At 35.6% G+C, this 15,504-nt stretch overlaps 1 non-coding gene across 1 annotated transcript; it reads right to left on the reverse strand.

Moving 5' to 3' along the window:
* Nucleotides 1-587: 587 nt before the first annotated feature.
* On the reverse strand, nucleotides 588-660 carry Trnae-cuc. The gene has a single exon. It is a non-coding gene; the product is annotated as a tRNA-Glu (tRNA).
* Between the last annotated feature and the right edge of the window lie 14,844 nt (nucleotides 661-15,504).

Consider the following 15,504-nt stretch of genomic DNA (forward strand, 5'->3'; position numbering starts at 1 on the left):
AAATCTTTATCAAATGAGCTGAAAATTTGACCAGACATTGTTCTTGGCATGAAAATTCCGAATACTGCTTGACTGGTAGATTTCCAGACATTTTTTCAAATATGAACAGGTCTAATGGCCATGATCTATTGAATTGCTATCCCGTCCAAATCCAAACTATAAGTCCAACCGGAAGTTCAATAAATTGATGATTTAATTGTGATGCTTTTTGGAAAATCGAGTAGTTCACGTTTTTATTTATTCCGTTTCCATTTAGGTTCAATAGAGGAAGTCCTTCCGATTGCTCTTAGTTTCCATCCCGTTCATACTTCGATTTTCATTTTCATCTTTAGTTTTTTTCTGTTGAGACCAGAAGGTTGAACGAGTTTCAGTGGGTTTGTTGTCTGGAGGGGGAAAAGCTAAGTCTTTCTTAGTTTTCCGCTTTGAATTTGAGTTTGAGCCAGCGACCGTTCGAGGACCCCTGAGGTTAAAGGTCATCAGTAGTCGGGCAAATAAAAATCGACCGATGGTCTCTCGAATTCGAGAGTGGCGCTAAAGCCACCGCTTGTCACAACACCTCGAGCATTTCCGCCGAACGGTTACAGTAGCGCCCAACGTGGGGCTCGAACCCACGACCCTGAGATTGAGAGTCTCATGCTCTACCGACTGAGCTAGCCGGGCCAGAAGTGTTTTCCTTAAGCGTATTGACGTAAACAGCTCGTCCTCTTTCAAAGAACGAGCATTCCAATTCAAAATATTTATATTATTATTTGAATCCATTAGAAAAACGTAATCCAATAACAATTTGATTAGTAAATTTTACACCAACTTGGACTGCTTCAGTCATGGTGGTGGCTTTGAACATTGCATTAATCATTAGATTCAATTGTTCAGTTAGAAAATTAAAATCTGAGGCAGACATATCACTTGAAGTGGGTATATTATCTGATGATTTCCCATTAGAATTTTCGGTAGACGAAGAAGCGGAGTAGGAGTTACCTATGGCGGTTGGGGTTTTTTCCATTTGATTTGAAACAAGTAGAATGGATACTCATAGTACGAATAGGGGAGGAGTTCAAATTACCTGCTACGATATCGGCAAAGGATTTTCCGTGGGTTGGTACATTCGAAATTGAAAGATTCGAACGGCTACCTGACGGATTAAAATTAGTATTTGAATGAGCATGATTATGATCTTGCTGATGGGTATGATTCATGATTAAGCGATCGTTAATTGAAAAATGAGCATTGTTCGATACTCTACCAGGCAAATTCCGGAAACGACCGTTATCGTAACGGATATTATCATTCATCTGCCTGGCACGAGCCTCTACGACTCTCTTGCGCGAAGGGCAAGACCAAAAATTTGACTTATGATTGCCCTTGCAATTGGCGCATAAGAACTTATTGGTATCTTCCTTCACTGGACAGACGTCCTTGGCGTGAGAAGAATCTGCGCAAATCATGCATTTAGCATCCATGCGACAATTTTTTTGTACCATGTCCCCACTTTTGGCATCGACACTAAGTGGGGTTCTGGTAATTTCCTCCAGGTTTCTGGAAATTTTCCCAGCCCTTTCCGAACAATGCCAGATTGGGTTCTCTTTTTCATAATGATTACTTGGACTAGGGCAAATCCAAGTAAATCATTAATTCCATTTTTCAGCCTCCTGACACCGCCCATACAACCCCATTAGAAATTAACGAGCAAACATCTCTGGTTCCCACTGGGCACTCTGGGCGGTTTCCATACAGACTGGCGGCCAAAAATATTTGTTCAATCTCATGTCGTATTCATGAGTTTTGTGATACAAATTTGATGTTTTATTTTCAAAAACAAGTTTTCGAGGCTAACTTTTGAATAGGGCGGAATAATAAGTTTTGTTACTAATGATGCATATAAGCTATTTATGCGATTAACGCTGTGCAAACCATATGAATACTAGAACTCACATAGAAATGATGATATGAATGATTTAGCGATATTCAGTTATTCTCTAAATTATTTTTTAAATGTTTTTAATAGAAAATTATTATAAATATTGGAAAAAATCAAAAAGCCTTAAATTAAAAAAATGCAAATTTGTGCGGCTGAATTCATCACGATCCTTTTGTTTACATCTTAAAGTATCCTTGGAAATAAATTTTAGCCTGGGACAACTTGGGACAAAAAAGTATGGGATGTGTAAAGTTTCGAAAACAAAATCAAATATATTTTTTTAGTGCACTCCCCGCATTTTTCCGACACAAAGTACGAATTTTTATTTCATTTTATTTTTCTAAGATAGCTTTTTGAATAAGCTTTCAGAAAGTGTATAAAGATCTGTATAAAATATTACGATTATGCAATATATTGTATTCAATATGTGTTTTGTACTGAACTTTTTATTTTTCCTAAAAACTCTAACTTTGACATACTGTATCATTTAAACTATAAAAGATCTTGCCCTGATATTCCAGGAATATCTTAATAGAAGTGTTTACTATGGAATGTTGTACAAGAAAAACCTATCCGAACAAGTCATTTTTTTTATTATTGGCCACCTGATCGCCCATAGTACTGGGAAGTGGTTCCCACTGACAACTCAATGTTTGTAAACAAATAGTCGTTTAACGACTAACAATCGAGGAAGGCAAAATCTTTTTTGCCGAAAAATTTCTTTTCTCACAACAACAGTTATATTAGCACAAACAAACGGTTGCAAACTATTCGTTAGCAGTACACCAAATTAATTAGTGTTGATATGGTTAACGTGGAACACATTTAAGTATCGGAGAATAATTTTCCTAATATGATTACGCCAATAAACGTTGTTGTTCTTGAGTTTGATGCTGACTTCGAAAACATGGCTGCCTAGCACTGGGCTGCCATTTTTGATCTCTTCAGGTGAGTTATAGCCACTTGAGAGGCCTTTCAAGACGACTTTAAATAATAGTTCAAATTTGTCGTTAGTCAGTCTCTTCAAGATGTTTGTGAAGAAGTTCACGATCTGTAAGAGTTTCCGGCATAACGCGACAGTCTACTTTCTTTGCGATCTGGAAGGAAACCTTGATTCCCCTAATGGAGTTCAAGATCTCCTGCCTAAATCCCCCAAATTCGGAACAACTGACCACGATAGGCGGCACTCTTTGCCTCCTCACTTGAATCAAAAAACCAGGGCTAGAGGCTGATTCGATTTGGTGTTCGGAAAATTTGTCTAGAGCATCGAACTGATTGCTCATTTCGATACAATTATCAACATTATTCATTTCACCCTTGAAAGAAATTTCGCATTCCGGAGAAACGTCCTTTCTTGCATTCTTGCCACGTTTAGTGACAGTTTTAAATCCCACTTTTTTCGAAGGAAGTTGTGACTTCAGAGATTCACCCTTCTTTTTGTTTGAAGTTGCAAACCATGTTTAGTGAAAAAACGAAAAAAGACGTGAGGTTTTTTCCCAAGGCGGTGTCCAATAAGGATTACCACCGCTAGCTTTCGCCAACGGGTCCAACGAAAAATCGAAGGTTCGGGCTCAAACAAGGATCGTAAAGGGATCAATAGTACAAAAAATAGTGCTGAAAAGTACTGTTATAGTAGCTCTGTAAAGTATCGTTTTAAATTTTAGCACTGAAAAGTACTGTTTTTGTAGCATAGAAAAGTACTATTTTATTGCTTTAGGTAGTTTTTAAACAACTTCCAAGAGCAGAGAGAATTCGTGTACGCACAGCACGAAGGTACGATGCGCACTGAGGCTTTGAACATTATAACTGAAACCACATGACGACAAAACGACGAACACATTCAATTCATATTTTATATACTTTGTACTAGTAATTTAGTCATGTGTAAATAGTACCCTTGCTCTCTGTAATACCGTGCAAAAAGCAACTTTTGCATTAGTTTTCATCAAAGTTGATCAAAGTACAGCCATTTTTGTGATTTTCTTCACAACGAATTCTAAGGGTTTATTTACACTTCTGTAAGTTTTTTTAAGATTTTATCAATTTCAATTATCAAACAATTTGCACCACGATTCGATCTCAATAATGGCATAACGCTTCCGCAAACTCTTCAGTGCTAGTCTATGTTAACACAGGTTCTACTAAAATCAAGCATGTGGAACACACTATATCGTGCCACAAAATGCAAATAAGACAGTACAACGAGGAACGGTAATTTCCATAATGCTTTTGTGCTTCGATATTGACAGGAAAACCATGTCGTTCAATTATGAATTAACTCTTTCCAACCGTGTCTAGCTCGGTAGAAATGTTATTACTGAAGCCAACACTTGGAATCGACCGATATGGCATGGTTTGGCCCCGTTTCAATTTTTGTCGACGGTACTGACATTATAACATTTGCTGGTTCATACTGGGCACGAAATAATGAAGAAGCAAATTTTGAGTAATTTGCCGCGACTTCTCTCTTTTTTATAAATTCACAGAGCAATAAAATGGTGATGTTAGCTAGACATTAATATTTTTTTTATGTAAGCTTTCAATTTAACTTATCATATGTAATTCAATCTTTTTCTACTGAAATTTAACTAAAAACTCATTAAAATTTGCACGACCTTGTAAACATATGAACATATCTAGAAAGATTCGCGAACTAGGCGAAACTGACAAAATGTACACAATTTCAGAAACTATTGCGTTGAAATTGTAGCTTGATTGTCTATTCACAACACTTGAACTTTTCCCCTATCGATAATTTAGCTATTCAAAAAACGCAAATTTGTAGAAGACGAAACACCTGATGCAAAACCAAACACTGTATTGATTACGCCTGTGTTTTTGTTTATCAAAGTGATGGGCGCATCTGAAATCGAAATCAAAACACGGTGAGAGTAAACGGCGACACTGCAAACAAAAATTAAACAAGGCGTACATGGCGGGCTTAATTGAAGCCAGAATGAAAACACGGCGCAAAAGTAATAGGCGACACTGAAAATAATATCTAACACAGGCTCATAACATTGGGCGATACTGGCATTCTTGAGTGCGTTTAAGGCGAAACCTTATAATATTTTTTTTATTACGAAATAGCTAGGGAAATTGTAGGAGATGTGTGTGGTATTGATGAGGATTTTGAAACTAGGTTTATGAAATGTGTATTAAAGTGAAAAGGTTAAAGTTTGAGTATATTTTCTCCAATTGGGATTAAAAATTGCACATGAAAATTTCATTGGTTATTTTTTCATTGTTATTGATTTGTCAGATAGGCCCTTATCGTTTGTGTATTATTTTTAATAAACTGTAAAGTTTATGTTTATAACTAAGCTGCTAATGTCTCAACCAGAATTTTTCCTTAATTTTGAGTTGTTCTTTGGAGTTTTCAAAGATTCCTTTTTAGATTGTCTTTATGCAAAACGCCACACATCCTGCTTGAGTAGTCATGTTTAAATATCATTATGATGGATTCATTAGATTTCTATGCTTGTCCGCAAAATGTTATCCTAATATCAATTCAAAAATACGAAAGTAACACTATCAAATTCACGGGTCCCAGATAGCCGTAGCGGTAAACGCGCAGCTATTCAGTCGTGGGTTCGAATCCCACTGGTCGAGGATCTTTTCGTAAAGGAAATTTTCTCGATTCCCAGGGCATACAAGTATCTTCGTACCTGCCACACGATATACACATGCAAAATTGGTCAATCGGCAAAGAAAGCTCTCAGTTAATAACTGTGGATGTGGTCATAAGAACACTAATCTGAGAAGCAGGCTATGTCCCAGTTGGGACGTAACGCCAGAAAGAAAGAAGAACTATCAAATTTAATCCATTCGTTTGAATAAAACGGATAAATATAAGAGTAGGTATATACTACTGAAGTGCCCGAAATGGATTTGCCATCGAAATGTTTCCGCTTCCCTACATATGGTAATGTGTAAAAGAAAATGTTCGTTGGCATTGCCCAGCTGACAGTGCGTCATATGCCGAAACATATCTCCGTCCTGGAGGATAACCCATTCGGAAAATTTCAGTTACTTTCGGAAAAATATGCATAACTTTCGGCACAAAATCAAACCTTGGCAATCCGTACATTACGGAAGGGATAAAACATTCGAAATTGAAATTGGCAATAGAAGCCGAATGTTTTACTTGGGGATGCTGGCGTGACTGCATCGTTTTCCGGTCAAACGGAAGAGCGTCGACTGCTGCCAACCGGAATCAGAGGGTTGGATAGGATCCTAAACCGGTTTTGTACACAGCATTTATGCAGATGAAGTGGATTGCCTCCAGTAGTGAAACGGTACTCAGTTGATACACCCGCTGGTTCCTTTTTTCGGGCGAATAGTTGAGGGTTCTGTCGCCGGCCATACAGGCTGTCAGTATGGTAATGAACGATTCCCTAAACGGCATATTAAGCATACAAGGGAGCCTTTACTGGCCGACCTAGGCTCTATATTGGGATGAATCGAATCTCAGTCATTCACTATCATCTGTGGTGGATCTGTGCCAGAGCTGCAGGGATGTTCAAATTTAAGAAGTAGGGTAGGTGCACCAGTTATGGCCATAGTGGTTCCCTATTTCGCCATACGTGATAACTTGAATGTCTCCACATTTTGAAAAGTTTTGTGTGTTTTAGCAGTAAAATATAGGATATATCTTGATGTTAAAACATTCAAAGATATTAAAAATGTGAAAGTCATCGAAATTTCGCTTATGGCCAAATAGGGAACTACTATGGCCATAACTGGTACACTTTCCCTACATGTAAACAGGGAAACTATGTTACTAATGTATGGGAAATCGACATCTCAAAACTACCAATTGGTAATATATTTTATTTCTTTTGAATTAACCATGTTGTTAGCTCAAAAATCTTAAGCAAATAATTCCTCCTCAATGAAAAACTCATCGCGGTTTTGATAAACTTTTGAATTATTAAAACAAAAATTCTTTGTAATTTTCTACTTTTCTACTCTTTTACTACTCTCTAATTTCTACGGAATTCTGCCACAAGGTAGCGCTAGTGGGCATCAAAACTTTCTTCTCTTATATCTGATATCTCATGATCCTGACTACTTAGAAAGATGGCGTCTTCGTCAAAGTTTCTCAATAGGTCAAGGACAATTATTGTTCGAACCATGAAGTTCAAAATTTTACCATCAGGTAGGTGGGTGCTATTGAGCATACATCTTTCGCTTCGCAAATATCTCAGGATCCTGACCACTTGAAAAGATGACATCTTGGGCAAAATTGTTCAGTCGTTCAAGGGCTATCATTTTTCGAGATTTTGCCACCAGACGGCACTAGTGAGCATTCACTGTTCTCTCTTAAAATTTGAGATTTTCCATCCAGGCTGCGCAAGAGCATGACACTTTAAATTTGCAGATATCGCATGATCTTAACCACTTAGAAAAATGGCATATGTTGCTTAAGAGCTATCAGGATGTTTTAACCAAGAGATTTGAGATTTTGTCAACAGGTGGCACTAGTAAGCATAAAACTTTAGGATTGCAAATGAAAGATGACGCTTTTTGCAAGAGTTTCATGCACACTAGCACTGCCTGGTGGCGGAATTCCGTTTCACAATCCCGAGCAAAAGAAAATAACTACTGAATACCAAATTCAGGTATTCCATACCAGATAATTTCCAATACTTACAACCTGAATGAGGTATGAATGAGCCCTGCATAAGAGGTAAAATACCTCAATAATACCTTCTGCATATTCTATAAAAACTAAGCTGATAATTAGATCAGGTATTGTAATATCTCAATAATCCGTGATAGATTTTCATATAAGAGTGAATTTTTTCAATAATAGTTCAATACCTTCAGCAGTCCTCAATACCTATCGAATACCCAATCATGTGTCTTATTGTATAATTTTAGCAGTATTACCAGTATTGATTGTGTTTTTTTTCCTAAACGCAATGTATAGCATGAAATGCATTCTTAAGCTTTGCTCAAGATTCGACTTAAATTACGTGCAGAAAATTTATCGAGCTTTATCGATTTTACTTGAGCAGTTTTGCCAGCTATAAGTTACATTAAAACCATTCATGAAAAAGTGAATTATAGTTGTAGATTATTTCTATGTTGCTGAGGATTCTATTTTTATATTCCGTTCGAATTATAAGATTTTGATCTTTTTTAATTCTGTTTAAATAGTGTGGTCAGCCACTTGAATATTTGTGTTTCAAGCGACTGTAAAGCATGCAACACTTTCTTCAAATTTTGTGAATATTCAGTTATCGTTAATTTTAAAATTTATTGGTGTCTGCATATAAGACCCCCATATAATTGGCACTTTTGATAACAATCAAGCAGTGTTGCCATCTAATATAAGAATATTAAATGTTCATTGGTAGTTTTGGAAAGTTTAATCCATGCTTCAATTTTACCGAATATCTCGGATTACTATTTTCGTATCTAGATGTTGCATTTTACATAAACATAATTATAACCCTGATTTATACGGTCAACTCCTTTGATGACCCCCCGATTCTTCTTCTTCTTTCTGGCGTTACGTCCCCACTGGGACAGAGCCTGCTTCTCAGCTTAGTGTTCTTATGAGCACTTCCACAGTTATTAACTGAGAGCTTACTGTGCCAATGACAATTTTTGCATGCGTATATCGTGTGGCAGGAACGAAGATGCTCTATGCCCTGGGAAGTCGAGAAAATTTCCAACCCGAAAAGATCCTCGACCGGTGGGATTTGAACCCACGACCCTCAGCTTGGTCTTGCTGAATAGCTGCGCGTTTACCGCTACGGCTATCTGGGCCACTAACGACCCCCCTAGCGGACTTAAAACTTGTTTGATGTGTACCGTAATCTCGGGGCAAATTGATCACTATTTTACATCTTTTTGTCATATTATCTTTGGAAATTGAGATATTATAAAATCAGTTTTTTTATCTTTATCACTTTATAACAAAACATGTTTAAGATTAAAAAAAATTATCTACTAATTTTCGGTCCTCTGATTTGTAAAATAATGTCAAAATTCTTACTAATCGTGTATTTGACCATCGAGGTTAAACTTTCCATTATTGATGACGCTATGCGTATTTCGCGATTCAATGTGTTTTTAATAAAAAAAATAACTCAAAAACTTAGAGAGAAAAAACTAACTCGGTGACAGCAAAATTTTTAACAATTTTCTGTAAAATCGTTTGCCAAACCGTGAAAGCTAACATAGTAGTAAAATACCTGTTTCCTGATGGTAATATCCTTTTATTTTTAGGTCTGATCGTTTTCGAGTTTTTCTTCACAATTTTGTTCAAAAGTTTTAGAGTATTTCGAAGCGCACTCTAAAACTGTTGAGCAAGAGGTTCCTTTGTTTTAACCGCCGGAGTGTTTTCTTTTTTTGGTTTTCGCGTTTTGCTGGGCAGTGCGCTTCGGAATCCCAAGCGAACGGTTCCTTTGTTATCACCACCGGAATGTTTTTTTTTTCAGTTTTTGCATTTTGCTGGAACCTGCGTTTTGGAAGCCCAAACCAGAGGGTTTTTTGTTTTCATCGCTGGAGTGTTCTTTTCGGTTTTAACGGTTTTGCTGGGCAGTGCGCTTTGAAAGCCCAAGCAAGCAGATCCCTTGTTTTCACCACCAGAGTTTTTTTTTCGGTTTTCGCATTTTGCTGGGCAGTGAGTTTTGGACGCCCAAGCAAGTGGATTCTTTGTTTTCATCGTCGGAGTGTTATTTTCGGTTTTCATGGTTTTGTTGGGCAGTACACCTCGGAAGCCAAAGCAAGCGGTTCCTTTGTTTTTTTTTACCGCCAGATGTTTTCGCGTGTTGCTGGGCAGTGCTGGTGACGAAATTGAAAGTGATTGGCAACTGCCCTATCAACGATGGATTATCAATCGGTCAGCTTGTTCAATGCTTTCATCTTAAATAAGTTTTATATCAAAACAAAGATCTTTTTGGGACAAAGGTTTTAAGGCCACGCAGGGTGTCTACTACCTGAAAAAAACCTGGAAAACCTGGAATTATCAGGGAAATTCGTATAAGCTGGGAAACAAACTGGAATTCTCGGAGAATTTCGGCCATGATCAGGGAAACTATTTAGAATCAGTAATACAAGATAGAATATGTCCTTTTTGTCACAGAAAACCATTTCAATTATAAAAATTTTCGGCTGCGACACTAGCAAGATGCTACATGAGATGTTCGGTCCTTAATTTTTCTCACGATTTTTATTTATCCAACATAAAACATGTTTAAATAAGGATGAAAAACTTAAGATTGGAATGTTGGTAAAGGCAAGTACAGTTGGTTGAAAACAAATTCATTTACACAAATGTTTTTCGACTAGTCCTCAAGTTCTAGAGGGAATTTCAAGGAATGCTTCAGGTAATCTAGTGTTTTCTCCAGAAATTTTTTCTGGGATACCTTTAAGAATTACTCCAAAAATGCTACCAGCAAATTTTCAAGGGATGTTTGAATGAATTCCTTCACATTTTTTTCCAAGAAAATCGTAGAGCACTGCAAGCGGAGATTTTCCATACAATTTCCTCCAAAAAATCTGTAACAAATCCTTGACGTTTCCCTGGAGACATCTCTGGAAGAATGACTAGATTATTTTGAGAATTCTTTGGGAAATAAATAAATAACAGGATTTTCTGAAAGAATTTTAGATTTGTAGATGCATTAAACAGGATTGTTCGAGAAAGTCCTAGGGAAATCAATGGATATGTTTCTTGAGAACATGAGACTTCCTTCAAAAATGTCTCCAACGGTCTTTGGTGGGATTTCTGATGGAATCTCCGAAAAAGTTTCTATGGCTATCCTGAGAAAAACTCCAGATAGATTTGATTGATTGATTGATTGTTCTGGTCTGTCACGAAGTAACAACTACGAATTATACGATCATTTATGCTCATGCTCAGTAATGATTCAAAAGTTAAAAGAGTTCGGCTTTGATATGCGGCTTCAGGGGCCATGATTTAAGTATGTAACGACATTTTCAATATTATCGAACGTTGTTTACATGGGCGATCAATTTTACCCAATATCAGCAGCACCAAAAATTATATATCTTTCATAAAACAAAATACAGTATATAGTCCTGAGCGGCCGGAATTGCTTTAAAAATATAAAACATGCAAAATTCACTTTTTCAAACGGAAAATTTAAGAAATATTTTTTAAAAAAATCTCAATGTTCCCCCGGATCACGGTAATTCTTTATGTCAAATCTTTTCCATATAATTTCGAGTTCCAGTCACTACACAGTGGTTCCAACCATTTACGTAGGAATGCGGTCATAAACACGAATGCTAAGAGAGGAGGGGAGCACGGTTTACACCCCGCCCCCCTCCTCACCTTGTAACGACATAAGTGAATTTGATATGTTTTCAGCCTTATTTATCTATATGTACCAGAAGGTGAAAAAAGACGCAGAAGCTCTACCACTAAGGCTTTCTACCCGTATTATTGAGCAGCCTGATTGGATTATATCACAGAGTAACAAAAATGACAATTTTGCGTGTCTCAAGGATCAAATTATGTGTCTCTAGTAGATTTTGGGTCGTTGAATCTGATGCCGTTCTCAGAAAATTTCCATCACGTCACAATTTTAAGCTTCAGGTCGCCAAAGTTGTATAAAACACTGGTTTTAGTGATGTTCACATAAAATTTAAAGTATGATTTATTATACTTTTTTGTAATATGATCTATCAAACATGCTAAATAGGACTTGAACTTTCAATTTAGATACAATTCAGTTGAAATTTCACGATAAAATTTAGTTTAAATCAATTTTTTTCAACATGCCTCAGTCTTCATATAAAATTCTTCGTTTCTCTTGTATGGCAAAATACAATATTTTTCTGAACCACCAAAAAATAACATTTTACCATCGAAAATCTTATGAACTTTGTTGATAATTATTGTTTTATACATGAAGTTTGAATTCTGTGACAAAGAAAGCAAATAAATTGCTGTACAAGTTGACAAACTTGCATGCAAGTTGCCGGAAACAGTCAAATTTTGCATTTTCAACAGTCAATATCTCAAAAACCAGACGTGCCACAATATTTCTGAAAACGGCAATGGATTCAGCAACCCTTAATTTAGTAAATAACGGTATTTTGGTGCTTGAGACAAAAACGTGTTCCGCAGTGTATTTTGAAAATTCAAAATGATGATACTTTACATTTACTATTTCTTATGAATCAAGTTATGATCTGGTAAAATGAATATACGTCACTTAGGTGGTTCCCATCAATCTAATTGCTGCATTTATGTGCAAAATGTATATAGACAACTTTCATAGAAGGACGCATGAAACAATTTGGAGGGGAAATTTTTTTTCGGCTTAGTGAATGTTTCGAGTTCATTGAATCAAGGCTGTATATCAATAATCTTGTTTCCAAACAAAATCTGCTTATTTTTAATTTTGTTTTTCCAATAGGTTTCAATCGAGAAACTTTATTGAAAACCAGTGCCAATAATAACATTTTTTTTGTTTCTGTTCGGGATGAACCACTGCGACCAGTTTTCTTTGATCTTTTGTGGTATACCCGTGCCCTTTGTTCAGTGCATGTCGCTCTACTCCATTACTATTGATAAATAATGAAGAAGTCGTTTTTAATACAATTTTCATTCTTTACCATTTTGCATAGAAATCTTTAGAAAAAGATACCGCTATTTAGGAGCCGTCCATAAATGACGTAGCATTTTTTCACTGATTTTTTACACCCCCCTCCCCCCTCGTAGCATTTTGTCACAAATGCTGATACCCCCCTTGGAAAATACGTAGCATATCAAGCAACCTATCTTTTTTTTATTTGTTTTCGTAGCAATTGGGTTGAAACAAAAAAAATGGATTTCAGAAGTTCAATAAAAAGTTTGGTATTAATTACTGACTGAAACGTAAGGATAATGTAACGAATAAAAGTTTGATATGCAGTAGCGCTCAAAAGTATTTTGGAAAACAGTTTTGAATAAACTTTTCCCTGTTTAAGTTGTTGGCTAAATTGTATTACTTTTGCTATAGTCCACATGAAAAACAAGTTTACAGGTGAAAATATAAAAAAAAATCTTTGATTGGATTGATGAAGCTAACAGTAACGAGTTGTGGTACAATAGATTTTATAATAGGTTGAAAATAAAATTGTTTATATTGGAGGATTGTTTTTTTCAATAATTCGTTGTTAGGGAATATATTTCAATGAAAATGATCAACAGCGTATCTTAATTTGAAATGGCTATTCGTCATTATTATCCAAATTAAAATCTATTCAGCAATCAGTGGCCACTTGTAATATTTGAAATGTTCAGAAAATCTTAGCGATTATTATACAAATTATTCATTTTTTTTTAATATTTCAGCTTAACATCATTATCGTTCCCCATATTGAAATAATCTTACACAGCCTATAACAAAACAATTAAAGACTAAGAATAATTTTTCTTCAAATCACCAAGTTATTAAGAAAATTGAATGATAGAACAATTTTGATAACACTCGAATCTGTTGTCCAGGCTTTTCCATTAAGTTGTATTCAGGCTATTTCATCAAGATTATTGATATATCAAAACAAATCGATGAAATGATTGGGTAGAGATCTTCTGCAACATGGAAAGCATAATTCATGGAATAAATATATTGTTTTAATGTAATATGTGCCAAAACGAACATGTTTTTTTTTTTTTTTTTTTGAAGAAATAAGTGCTAACAGCAGATATGAATAAAACTAAAACAATGTTTTCCAAATCGTTGAAGCGTTGTTTTTGAATTGTTTTTTTTTTTACTTTAAATTTGTTTATTTATAAATTAATTTATTAAGACATGAATAAAATGTTCACATAATTATTTACAGCATTTACTTTAAATTTGTTTATTTATAAATTAATTTATTAAGACATGAATAAAATGTTCACATAATTATTTACAGCATTAAAAAAATCTGTTTGATTGCACTTATAAAAAAAATCTAAATATTCTTAGATTTTTTTTCAATTTTGTCATAAAAATGTTTTGAATTTGAACCATCATTTTATAACCCAACTTTATAAGTCAAACAAATAAAAAAGAAGTTTGATAAAAAAATAATTGTATGTCATTTTTATCAGCGCCTCTCATTTTACCGACTTGATTCAAAATGCTACGTCCACTAGTTAGGACCCCTCCCTCCCCCTCGTCACACATCGTCACAAACTCGTGAAGCCCCCCTCCCCCCTTAAAAGCTACGTTATTTATGGACGACCCCTTATACCTTTTGGAGTTTGTCACCATTAAACTTACAAAAGCGCGCCCCTCAATCAGGTTCGGCTACTAAGCTGGTTGAATGATACTGATTTTGACCATGCATCGGTACTCTAGCGTATCAAATTATTGCTGTTGCTGGTAAGTTTCAAAATCGTTTTTTGTAACTGTGAACAGGTTTCATTGCATTAGACATTTGGATTCCTTGCAACAAAAAGCTTATTTTAGATGGTAGGAGGTCTACTACTCCACTGATTCGGAATCGTTTACCTCCTAGATATCGAAATATATGCACTTGAACTCGGAAAGAATTTGTCTCATGAATTAAACCCAGCCTCAGTTCCTGATTGAGTCATTTTTCCACTTCGACCTCCTCATCATCTAGGACAAATAGGTGGGTCTTAGTGGCATGTTACTCTCTTATACTCTTCCGACCGTAACTCATAAGTTTGTTAATACTACAACAAGATTACAATATCGTAGATCTTACCTCGTAACGCACCTCGAAAAGGTGATCTACCCGCGTTACGGGTCAATTATAACATACTTGTAATGCAAATCTTCATCTAACTCGTCTCACTAAAATGACCCTTATAGAAAAGTAAAAGCAAAAATGATTGCGGAACCTTATTTTATAAGATATAATTTAACAAATATAATAATTACGTTGAAGTCGATTTTTTTTGTATTTTTGACCTATGGGGGAAACACTGTGAACTGTCACCTAGTTTATTTATTCAAGGTGTGATTGTACACGGTACAAAGATACTCTTATGGGATTGGAACCCACTATGCTCAGCTTGGTCTTGCTGAATAGCTACGCTTTTACCGCTACAGCTATCTGGGCCCAGTCTAATCCATCGATTAACAATGGAAAGCTGAAGAAGTTTTGCTCTTTTAATCCAGAAATTTGAAAAAAGTTTTGTTTACATTCAAATTATTTATGGCAGCTTCAATGTATTCTTATGTATGTAACGAGCTTTAACGGTTGAATTTAAATAATTTCAGTCAAAATGAACATATTTTCTATGTACCTACAAACGTTTGATTCAAGTGTGAAACAATCCTATTTCTTCGAATGACTCGTAAATTGATTTGGTCTTTTGATTCATACTGGGAAATTCGTTAATAAATGGTACATGATGCCCAAAATATTCAGAGGTCAAATTAAATTGATAGCGACGTATGAAACCTGTGATTTGGAACCAGCGGTAGACACATTTGTATATTTTTTCATGAAATCTAAAACAACTGATAAACTTTCAATGGTGAAAAATATTTCTTTGTTCGATACTTGACCATCCCCAGACGCACTAAAATCAGTATCGAAATCTGTATTCGTTGGTCGGATTCCAACCTTCTATACATTTCAAACAGCTCCGA

The sequence above is a fragment of the Aedes aegypti genome, chromosome 3 (assembly GCF_002204515.2).
Source record: "Aedes aegypti strain LVP_AGWG chromosome 3, AaegL5.0 Primary Assembly, whole genome shotgun sequence".
Taxonomy (NCBI): domain Eukaryota; kingdom Metazoa; phylum Arthropoda; class Insecta; order Diptera; family Culicidae; genus Aedes; species Aedes aegypti.